Source organism: Cricetulus griseus, chromosome 6, assembly GCF_003668045.3.
Source record: "Cricetulus griseus strain 17A/GY chromosome 6, alternate assembly CriGri-PICRH-1.0, whole genome shotgun sequence".
Lineage (NCBI taxonomy): Eukaryota > Metazoa > Chordata > Mammalia > Rodentia > Cricetidae > Cricetulus > Cricetulus griseus.
The window spans coordinates 138,204,436-138,214,007 of NC_048599.1; positions in this window are offsets into that span (position 1 = coordinate 138,204,436).

The following is a 9,572-nucleotide window of genomic DNA, read 5'->3' on the forward strand; positions in this document are numbered from 1 at the left end:
GCTTCTTATCAAGTTTAAGGACAGTCTCAGCTACATGCGACTTGGTCCCAAAATATTAACAAATAGCATAAACATAAAGGCAAATATAACAGTATCAGGAGATTGAATTCCTGGTATGGAAAAGGGAGTCATGCAAGATTATCCCAGCTTCCCTCATTTGGTCCCCTCTACCTGACTGTACTGTGATGGCAGAGCCTGCAAACTGTGCTGGGAGAACATGTGTTTTCCACACTGCTTTCCCACTCTGCAAGCACATCAGTGCCGACACAGCTGGCAGGATGGCCCTGGTGGTTGAACTGAGCCCCCATCCCACTGTTTGCTCTTAACAGTTCTGGTTGCTGACACACATTCTAGGCCTGAATGTGGCAGGGCATCTAATCTGGCGATTCCCTTACAGAAGGGCATCTTGATTCTCCCAGTTTGAGATGATGGTAGCCATGAACATTTGTGTGAGCTCTCCTCAAGGATCTACCACTTCAGTTCATACCTGGGAGTGAGATGGGTGGGTTGGGGAGGGGGTGGTTAAGAGTGTGTTCAGTTTTGCAAAATGCTGCCATCTTCTGCTTCAGTGGCTGGAACATTTTGCACTCCCTCAAGGATGAACATTTCAGTTGCTCTCTTACTTGCCAGTATTGATGATGTTGGGGTTTAGGGTTCTGTCCATTTTAACGCAACATGTCCTGTTGTTTCATTTTATGGTGTGTGTGTGTGTGTGTGTGTGTGTGTGTGTGTGTGTGTGTGAGAGAGAGAGAGAGAGAGAGAGAGAGAGAGAGAGAGAGAGAGAGAGAGTGAGTTGGGGGCATGCAAATGTGTATTCATATACCACAGTGGACATTTAGAGGTCAGAGAACAACCTTTGGTACCTGATTCATTTCTCCATAATGTGGATTCCTGATACTGAGCTCAGGTCTTTAGACTTGGTGACAAGCACCACTGCCCAATGAGCCCTCTTGTCGGCCTGTGTTTTAATTTGCAGTCCCCAGATGACACTTGATATGAAATGTCTTTTCATGTACATTTTTACCTGTGTCTTTCCTCATGAGATCTCTTACAGCCCCAGCCCATTTTCCAGTTGGGTTGTTTGTTTTCTGATTGCTGAGTGGTGAGGGCTCTTTGTGTGTTTTGTGTTTTAACTCTTTATCAGAGATGTGCTTTGCCAATGTTTTCCCCTCGTTGGAGGCTTGCCTTTTCATTCTTTTCACAGCATCTTTTTCTTTTATTTCTTTTGAGACTGGCTGTTGTGTGTTGCAGGCTGGATTTGAACTAGCTATGTGGCCAAGGATGATCTTGAATTTCTGATCTTCCTGCTTCCACTTCCCTAGTGCTGAGGTTGCAGGTGTGAGTCACCAACCTGGTCAGTGTGGTGCTGGAGACGGGACTCAGGGCTTCGTGAGTGCTGGGCAAGCACTGTTCAGCCCAGCTACACCGTCAACTGCTCACAGCCTCCTTTGCAGAGCAGAGGGTTTTCAGTTCAATGGTGTCATCGCATCAGCTGTCTTTCATGGCTTGGGCTTTTGAGGTGGCATTGCCACAGTTACCTGGACTTTCTTCCAGGCATTGTCTAGGCATTGTGTGATTTTTCACTTCATACTCAAGGTTAGGACCCATTTTAAGTTTGTTTTTGAGACAGTCTCACATCTTGACTGATGCTGAACTCACTGTGTAGTGTCCTTTTCCTTTGGGCAAATTACTCTTTTTTTTTTTTTTTTTTTTGGTTTTTCGAGACAGGGTTTCTCTGTGTAGCTTTGGAGCCTATCCTGGCACTCGCTTTGGAGACCAGGCTGGCCTCGAACTCACAGAGATCCGCCTGCCTCTGCCTCCTGAGTGCTGGGTTTAAAGGCGTGCGCTAGCAACGCCCGGCTGCAAATTACTCTTGTAAAACAAACACACTGGCTGCACATTTGTGCTTCTGCCTTTTCTGTTCCATATTCTGTTCCATTATGCTCCCCGTCTCTCTCTACCAATACCACATACTCTCAATGACTAACTGTATACTTTCTTAAAATCAGGGAGAGTACCCAGGTCTGTAAAATACTCAGCGTCAGGTGTTGAAGTTTGGAGCTCTGAAAGTCTGGCACTCTTCCTAAGTCACAGTAAAAGGAAAAACTCTGAAGAGACATTTCCAGCTGTGCTCTCAGTGTTCAGTGGGGCAAAGGGAGTCAGGCAAAGAGCACCTAGGGTGATTGTGTGTTCCAGCCACCACCCAAAGGGACATGTCTCTAATATCCCAGGACCATATGAACAACATCCCTGCTGGGAGCTCTTCCTCACAAGCTTGTTTACATGATGCTGGCCGGAAGCAGTTTGCCTGCGCCTCTGCTGGCTGGGGATACAGCTCAGACCTGTATTAAAGTACTCTCTCCTGCATTGGGTGATAAAGAGGAAAAACAGGAAGAAAAGTGACTGAAAATACAGAGGGCAAGGGAGAATGGTGCCCACTTTACCAGGCAAGCAGGTCTGTGTTAGCCAGAGCTGAGAAAGAGGTCATTTCAGCAGGGACACCAAGACCTGGACAGAGCTGTAGTGGCTGTGATGGAAGCCACCATGCTGTTTGTGGAGGGAGACACTCTTACGGGTGGAATCCACAACAGCCACTTCCCTGATGGCAAATTTAAGGATCCTCAGGTGAGGACCAGCAGGCTGAAGTCCTGTGTTTAATTACTGATATGTTGGTTTCTATCAATGTGAGAATTAGCTGGTTGTGGGTTAACATGACAGCCCTGTGCAGTAGATTCTGGTGCTGCCCAGAAATGTCAGAGGCAATGAACTTCATCCCATGGAGATGGAGATACAGTGATTACAGATAAAAATGACAAGTGTGACCGAGGGGAGGAAAATTTCTTCCCCAAATATGCCCTGTGTCTATCTGTTCTATGGGTGAAACCCCAGTCAGGGGTCCCTCAGCCGCCAGGTATGACTGATGGAGATGCATCTGGTGGATGGAACTGCATATAAAGGTGCACAGGAATCCTTGAAGTCCAAGCATGTAGGCACAGCAAGCCACCCTGTACCCCTATGGCCTTAGGTATAGCCATGCAACTTGATCTGGCTTCATTGAGTTCATCAAACAAGGGGAGATGCACAAAGGCCCCAAGAGAACAAACCCCAGGATAAAGAATTGGGACAGCTTGGGAAGAATGAGTATGAATAACAGAGAACTAATCAGAGGGTACTCCTACATACGCTACTGTAGTCAACGCTGACATCCCGAGGAAGCAGCCGAGACAGCTGATGGGATCTTGCATAAGGTGTTAACTTTGCTAACATGTTACTCTAGTACCCACTTAGTCGCTGACTCCTGGTTGGAGTGAACTACAATGGACTTCAGAGTGCTTGTCAGAGGTTTCCCCACAGCCCCACTACTTGTCCTGGATGGGGTCCTCGGCCTTGCTTCCTTACCTTTTTCATCCTCTGGAATGAATTCTCACTATGTAGGTGACATCGTGATAACCTGGAGTGTTTAACAGATTTGGAAACTCATTTGAGAGACATGCAATTGCCCCTGCAGGTGCAAGGGTGGGAAAAGGAAACCTTGAGGATAGGAGGGAACAGGATGATAGCTGGTGGCTGAACCACAGTGTTTACCTGTTTCTCTTACAGTAGAATGGCTGCCTGCCACACGAGGCCTTATGGGTCAGTGTTTCATTCCCAGAGTCCTTCAGAGCTGGCAGATTGGCCTGAGATTCTTGGGATTCTCCTAGTGAATTTCTGCTTTGGAGACCTGCAGTTACTAAGTTTGCACAATGGTCAACAGAAGTCTCAAGACACCAGGAGACAGCTTGTGAGTCCCCGAATTGACAGTGAAATCCCTTTGTGTGCTTACACATGTGACCTTGCTACTGTGCATCTCACACCCTTATGACCTCCTGTCACTTGGCTTCCATTTATACAGCCTGGCCCTGTAACCTTGACATCTGAGTGAATCTCACACATACAGTGCTTATCAGACATTTCTCCTGTGTGGCTCCCACCTTGTGATTTCCCACCTATTAGCTTCCTCTCAGGTGATTTGCAGCTGTCTGTGTCATATCTGTGTGCTTCCCCAGCTCGGTGGCTCCTTTCTGTGCATATGACTGCTTCATATCTGTGTGGCTTCTCCTGTGGGATCCTGTCCGTGGGACTCGTGTCTACGTATCTCCCACCTGGGTGACAGGACGGTGTCTGATCATGGAAGTGGGTACTTCAGCAGTCACTGAACCTGGCCATGATCCTGTGTTCCTTTGTTTCCCACAATTCCCAAACTGAACTTTTCTCTTTGGGCCATATGACAAGGGGCATGGTGCTGGTCAGAATGTCACCAGGGACAGAAAGCCTTTTGGAAAGCACTTGTGCAGGGTAAAGGTTAGTGTGCAGGACCATGTCCTCAAACAGTGACTGCACATCAGGCAACCCAAGTTCCCTCTCTTGGGTGCAGGGAGCTTTGAGAGGGCAGCCAGCAATGGGTGTGGCACAGAGCTCTGGCTGACATGGATGACTTGGATGGTTCAGCTGGTGGCTGTCCACGACATGCATAGAAGCCAGCTTTGCCTTGAAATTGTCCTGATGTAGCATATGTAGCTCAAGCACTGTGGCTGCTCCGAGTGAGGGAGGTGTGTTGTCAGGCAGTGTTCTACACAGAGCATCTGTTGTCCAGGATCTCAGGCCAATGTACACTGATCTAAGACCACAGGCGAGCCTGATGGTGCATATTGAATGTGGATTCTCTCTGGGCTGCATCCCAGTAATCTACAGGACAATGACACTCAGTTGGCACTCTGTAGGGTGTCCTTGGGCCTGAGAACCATGTTCTACTTTTTGACCCTATCGTCCATTTTCTGCTGTATAGCAACAGCTGATACTTGTGCCCAGGAAGGCCTGGACTGCCTAGTGCTGTCCCATAGCTAGTGAGTGAGACCCTGACAGGGTCAGGAGCAGCGCCGAATAGCTGTTCCAGATGTGACTTCTGCGAGTCTCACTCCTACAGTCCTTCCAGTGAATCACAGTTGGGAAAGGGCCACCTCTCAGGTGTGTTGGGATCCTGGGAACTGGGGACTCATCTGAGAACTCTTATTAGTGGAGGAACCTTGTGAGGAGCTCTGGAGGTTGTGGAAGCCAAGAGTTATCTAGGTTGGGTAACACAGTTGCAGGCACCCTACCACCCTCAAAACCAGGAAGCTTTAGAGAGCTTTGAGAATGTTGAGAGAGCCAGAGCCCTTACATGGAGACCATCTTCATCCTTAAGCAGAGGTATAAGAGGAGGTTGCTGTACCCACTGCACCACCCCATTCATGAGAGCCAGCAATTCACTCCAGGGCAATGCACTGCCTTTCAGTCTGGCTTTCTACTTTAGGGGCTGGGGCAACGATGGCTATTGGAGGGACACTACATTCTGATTGAATTCCCTGGCTTTCTGAATCCTTCTTGGACAGAAGCCTGCTCTCCAGGAGGCTATTAGTTCATGTGACCATGTTAAGAGGACTCTTGAGAAAACACTGGTCTAGGAGTTGGATGGATTTCAGCACGTCTGTGTCCTGGGGAAGAGAGAATCTACTCACCACATAGGCATGGAGCATTTTTCTGAAACTTTCTGTGCTTACAACAGTGTTCACATTTTTCTCAAGGATGCCGTTTCTGGGACATCTTTTGTTTGTAGCCCATTTCTAGAGATGATATCCCTCTGCCTGTATCCCCCACTCGGCTTGACACTGACTGGGAAATTCCTCCTTAGCATTTCCATCACCCCTCAGTGCTCATGGTGACTATATTCACTCATGAGTTTCTTTGTAGACTATTTCAGCCATACCCAGGAGATGCCAGAGTCCCTGGGTGTCTCTGCTGTGTGATGCTTTAGAGATGGAGGTCCCAAGTCTTGTCAAGGTCAGCTTGTCAGCATCAGACAGGTCCTTGTCTATCCTTGCCATGCTATTGTCCTGAGCTCATTTCATTCCTCTCACACATGGGCATGGGGCTCTGTGGGCAGTCGAGGCAACTGACAGTCTCTCACTGTCTGCTCTGCTGGGTGGAGCCCCAGACACCCAGCATCACCTGTAGGTTTTATCCCTCCACCGACCCTTTCTGCTGGCTTCAAATACTCTTCCTCTGTTCTGGATCATGAATGACCATGGCTACAAGCAGCCAGGGCACCCTGAATGGAGCCGCTTTCCTACTTGGCCCATCACACTTCCTCCTCACTCCCCAATCCTTCTCCTCACATTTCTATAAAGAATTTCAGCACTCCCTTGTGTCTCTATAGTGCATGTGTCAGGTACCTCTGGATCCTTTGAGGGTATGCCAAGAGGGGGAGGGTTGGAGAAACAGGCAGGAAGAGTGAGAAGATAGACTGGGATTCTTCCTGGCTTTCTAGGTGGTGCTCCTGGAAAAAGTGCAGGAGGTTCCAGATGTCAGGGGTCACAACTGGCCCAACCAGTGACACAGGACTAAAGATGTGTTTTGGGGGATGGATTTCTTACCTCTGCTATGGGGAATAAGTCATATAACCCAGTTGGGGACAGAGGCAGAGCCCTTGACCATGGCCAATTTATTGGAAGAAGTTCTTGAAGAGTGTCAGGTGACAGCCAGCATGCTGCACAGCTCCGTTTTAGGGTTCTCCTTTTTTAGAATCCTGGGTGAGTAGGTTCCTTCTGGGGCAATTGACAAGGTCACGTGTCTGGTGTTTCTGGTGTGCTGGAAGAGGGGGGAAGTTAACTTGTCAAAAGAAGATATGCATTCCTGTTATTTTTCTCAAAATAGGGTAAGTCAGGTCAAGGCAGTCACTTTGAACTGGATTAACTGGAGAATAGAACATCCTGAAAGTCGATGTTGCTGCAACATGGAGGAGCCTGGAGAACCCCTGCCTGGTGTCCTCACCAGGCTGCAGCCTGAATGCTGAGCTCTCTTGAAACCTCCACCAGACAAGTGAGCCTATGGTTGCTCAATTCAGCCCCACTCTGCTGTCAGGACAGCAGCCAGATACAGCCAGATTCCTTTCCATGATATAACGTAAGAGCCCTCCAGTCCTAATTTGGCCTCCTCAGTGTTGGGATTGTAGGTGTGCACCTCCACACCAGGCTGCTTTATCTAATTAGGAACTGCCTTAATTAACTGTAGTAACTCACAGACTACCTGGGATTTATCAGAGTGTGTCACTGGAAAGACAGAAAAGAGAGATGCAGGTTCCAGAAGTGGGAGCTATGACCACTGTGACAGGCACTGTCTTTAAAAACTGCAAGAGGAGCAAGAGGGTTGATCATTGGCCATTGAACTTCAGTCCACTTCTTGTCCTGACATACTTATACGTAAAACTGAGTTTATTTTACAGCTGAGCATTCAGAATTATGGAAACAGAGCTTGTAAAGTAATTAATGATAGGCTGGAGAGATAGCTCCTCTGTTAAGAGCATGCACAGCTCTTGTAGAGGACCTGAGCTCTCTTCATGGTATACAGGGCAGCTCACAACTGACTTTAACTCCAGTTCCAGGGGGGAATCTGATGCTTTTTTTGACATCATATATTGGATGATATGTGGGGAACAAAAATACATATAGGAAAGAAGACATACACATAAAATTGATGGATCTAAAATGTGTAAAATAATTGTGTTTAGGGAAACAGTCTCCAGTACACATAATGCAGGTGATATTCCAGGTATCATTGATATTCATATCAGACAACCCCCCCCAGGAGTTTTACATGCATCTTGTTCTAGATAATTTTATGCCAAGTTAATATAAACTAGAGTCATTTGGGAAGAAAAACTTCAGTGAAGAGCAAAGGGGTCAAGACTGAACTGGTGAAACCCACAGAAATAGATGTCAAGAGGGAACTCATGGACCTCAGACCAATGGCTGGAAGGCCAGCATGGGACTGATCCAGACCCTCCTGAACATGGGTGTCAGTAAGGAGGCTTCAGCAATTTATGGGGCCTCTGGTAGTAGATCAGTATTTATATTCCTGGCGTATGAATGGACTTTTGGAGCCTATTCCACATGGAGGGATGCTCTCCCAGCCTGGACACATGGGGGAAGGCCTAGGCCCTGCCCCAGATGATATGACAGACTTTGGTGATCCCCCATGGAGGGCCTCACCCTCTCTGGGGATGGGGTGGTTGGTTGGTGGGGGACGGGGAAGGAAGGGAGGGAGAGAGAGCTGGGATTGATATGTGAAGTGGACTTGTTTCTAATTTAAATAAAAATAATTTTAAAAAAGGAAAAAAACTTCAGTTGAGAAAATAATCTTCAAAATTGGCTTGAGGCCAAGTGTGTGGTCTATTTTCTTAACTCGTGGTTGGTATGGATTTGTTCAGCTCACTGTGGGTAGTTCCATCACTGGTCTGGTTGTCTCTGGCACTTTAAGAAAGTAGGGAGAACAAGCTATAAAGAGCAAACCTATGTCAGCACTCTGACATAGTATTTGCATGCCTTGACTTCCCTGGATGATGGATTATGCACTCTAGACAGAAAATAAACCCATTCCTCCCCAAGTTGCTTCGGGACATGTAGCATGAATAATAAAAACCCAGAGACACATATTGGTGTTAAAACTGAAGATCAGAGAGGCAAAGCGGCCAGCCACTAGAGAGTTCTCACCTCTACCAATGCTCAGACCAAAGGGGTGATCGATCCATAGAACCTCAGACTGAACTGCTCCTCACCAAACCTCATACTCCCTCAGCTCCTGTCCTCTCCCATCTTGCATTCCTTTCTAGTGCTGGGATTAAAAGTGTGGGATCCCAAATGCTGAGATCACCTTTGCATGAGCTCTGTTTCTCTTTTAGAATGGATTGATTTCATGTAGCTCAGGTGGCCTTGAACTAACAGGGATCCACCTGCCTGTCTCCCAAGTGCTGGGATTAAAAGTGTGTACCATAACTATCTGGCCTCTATGGCTAACTAGTGTGGCTGTTAGGATTAAAGTTGTGTGACACCACTGCCTGGCCTCTATGGCTAGCTAGTGTAGCTAGCTTTGCACTCTGATCTTCAGGCGAGCATTATTTGTTAGACCATAAAGAAAATATCACCACAGGGTCATGGTGTTTTACCACATCAATACAAACCTAAGTAAGATACACCTCAATTCCAGCCTTCTGCATGGTGCTATAGGAGGGGATGTCAAAACCCCTCCATCTGCAAATGCTGGGTAAAGTCTGGACTCTATGCTTTGCAGTAAGGTACCTGGGAATTAGAAAGACAGACAAGGAGTGGCCAAACTGAGGTTAAAATTCAAGGGTAGTGAGGGACAGGAGCAGAATCAATGAAGGCAATAACTGTGGAGTTGGCCATCCCTGCAAGAACTGCCACCAATAAAATGGGAAGGCATGAAGATAGACACTTTAGATTCTAAGGCTTATAGTATGGGAACAACATAGGCCAGGAAACATCTCCCTTTCTGTCCTACCATCTCCATAAGGTCTACCCAGACCTGACTACCACCAACTGTTCTATTGACTACTGAGATCACCTATCATCATCAGTAGACCTCAACTTCCTGTCCTACCTCCTATCCTCCCAGGGTTGCTGGCCACACCCTGTCCTCCCACCTCCTCATGGTGTCTTTTATTACTTTAACTTAACAGGTGTCTATGAGTATAGTTGGAG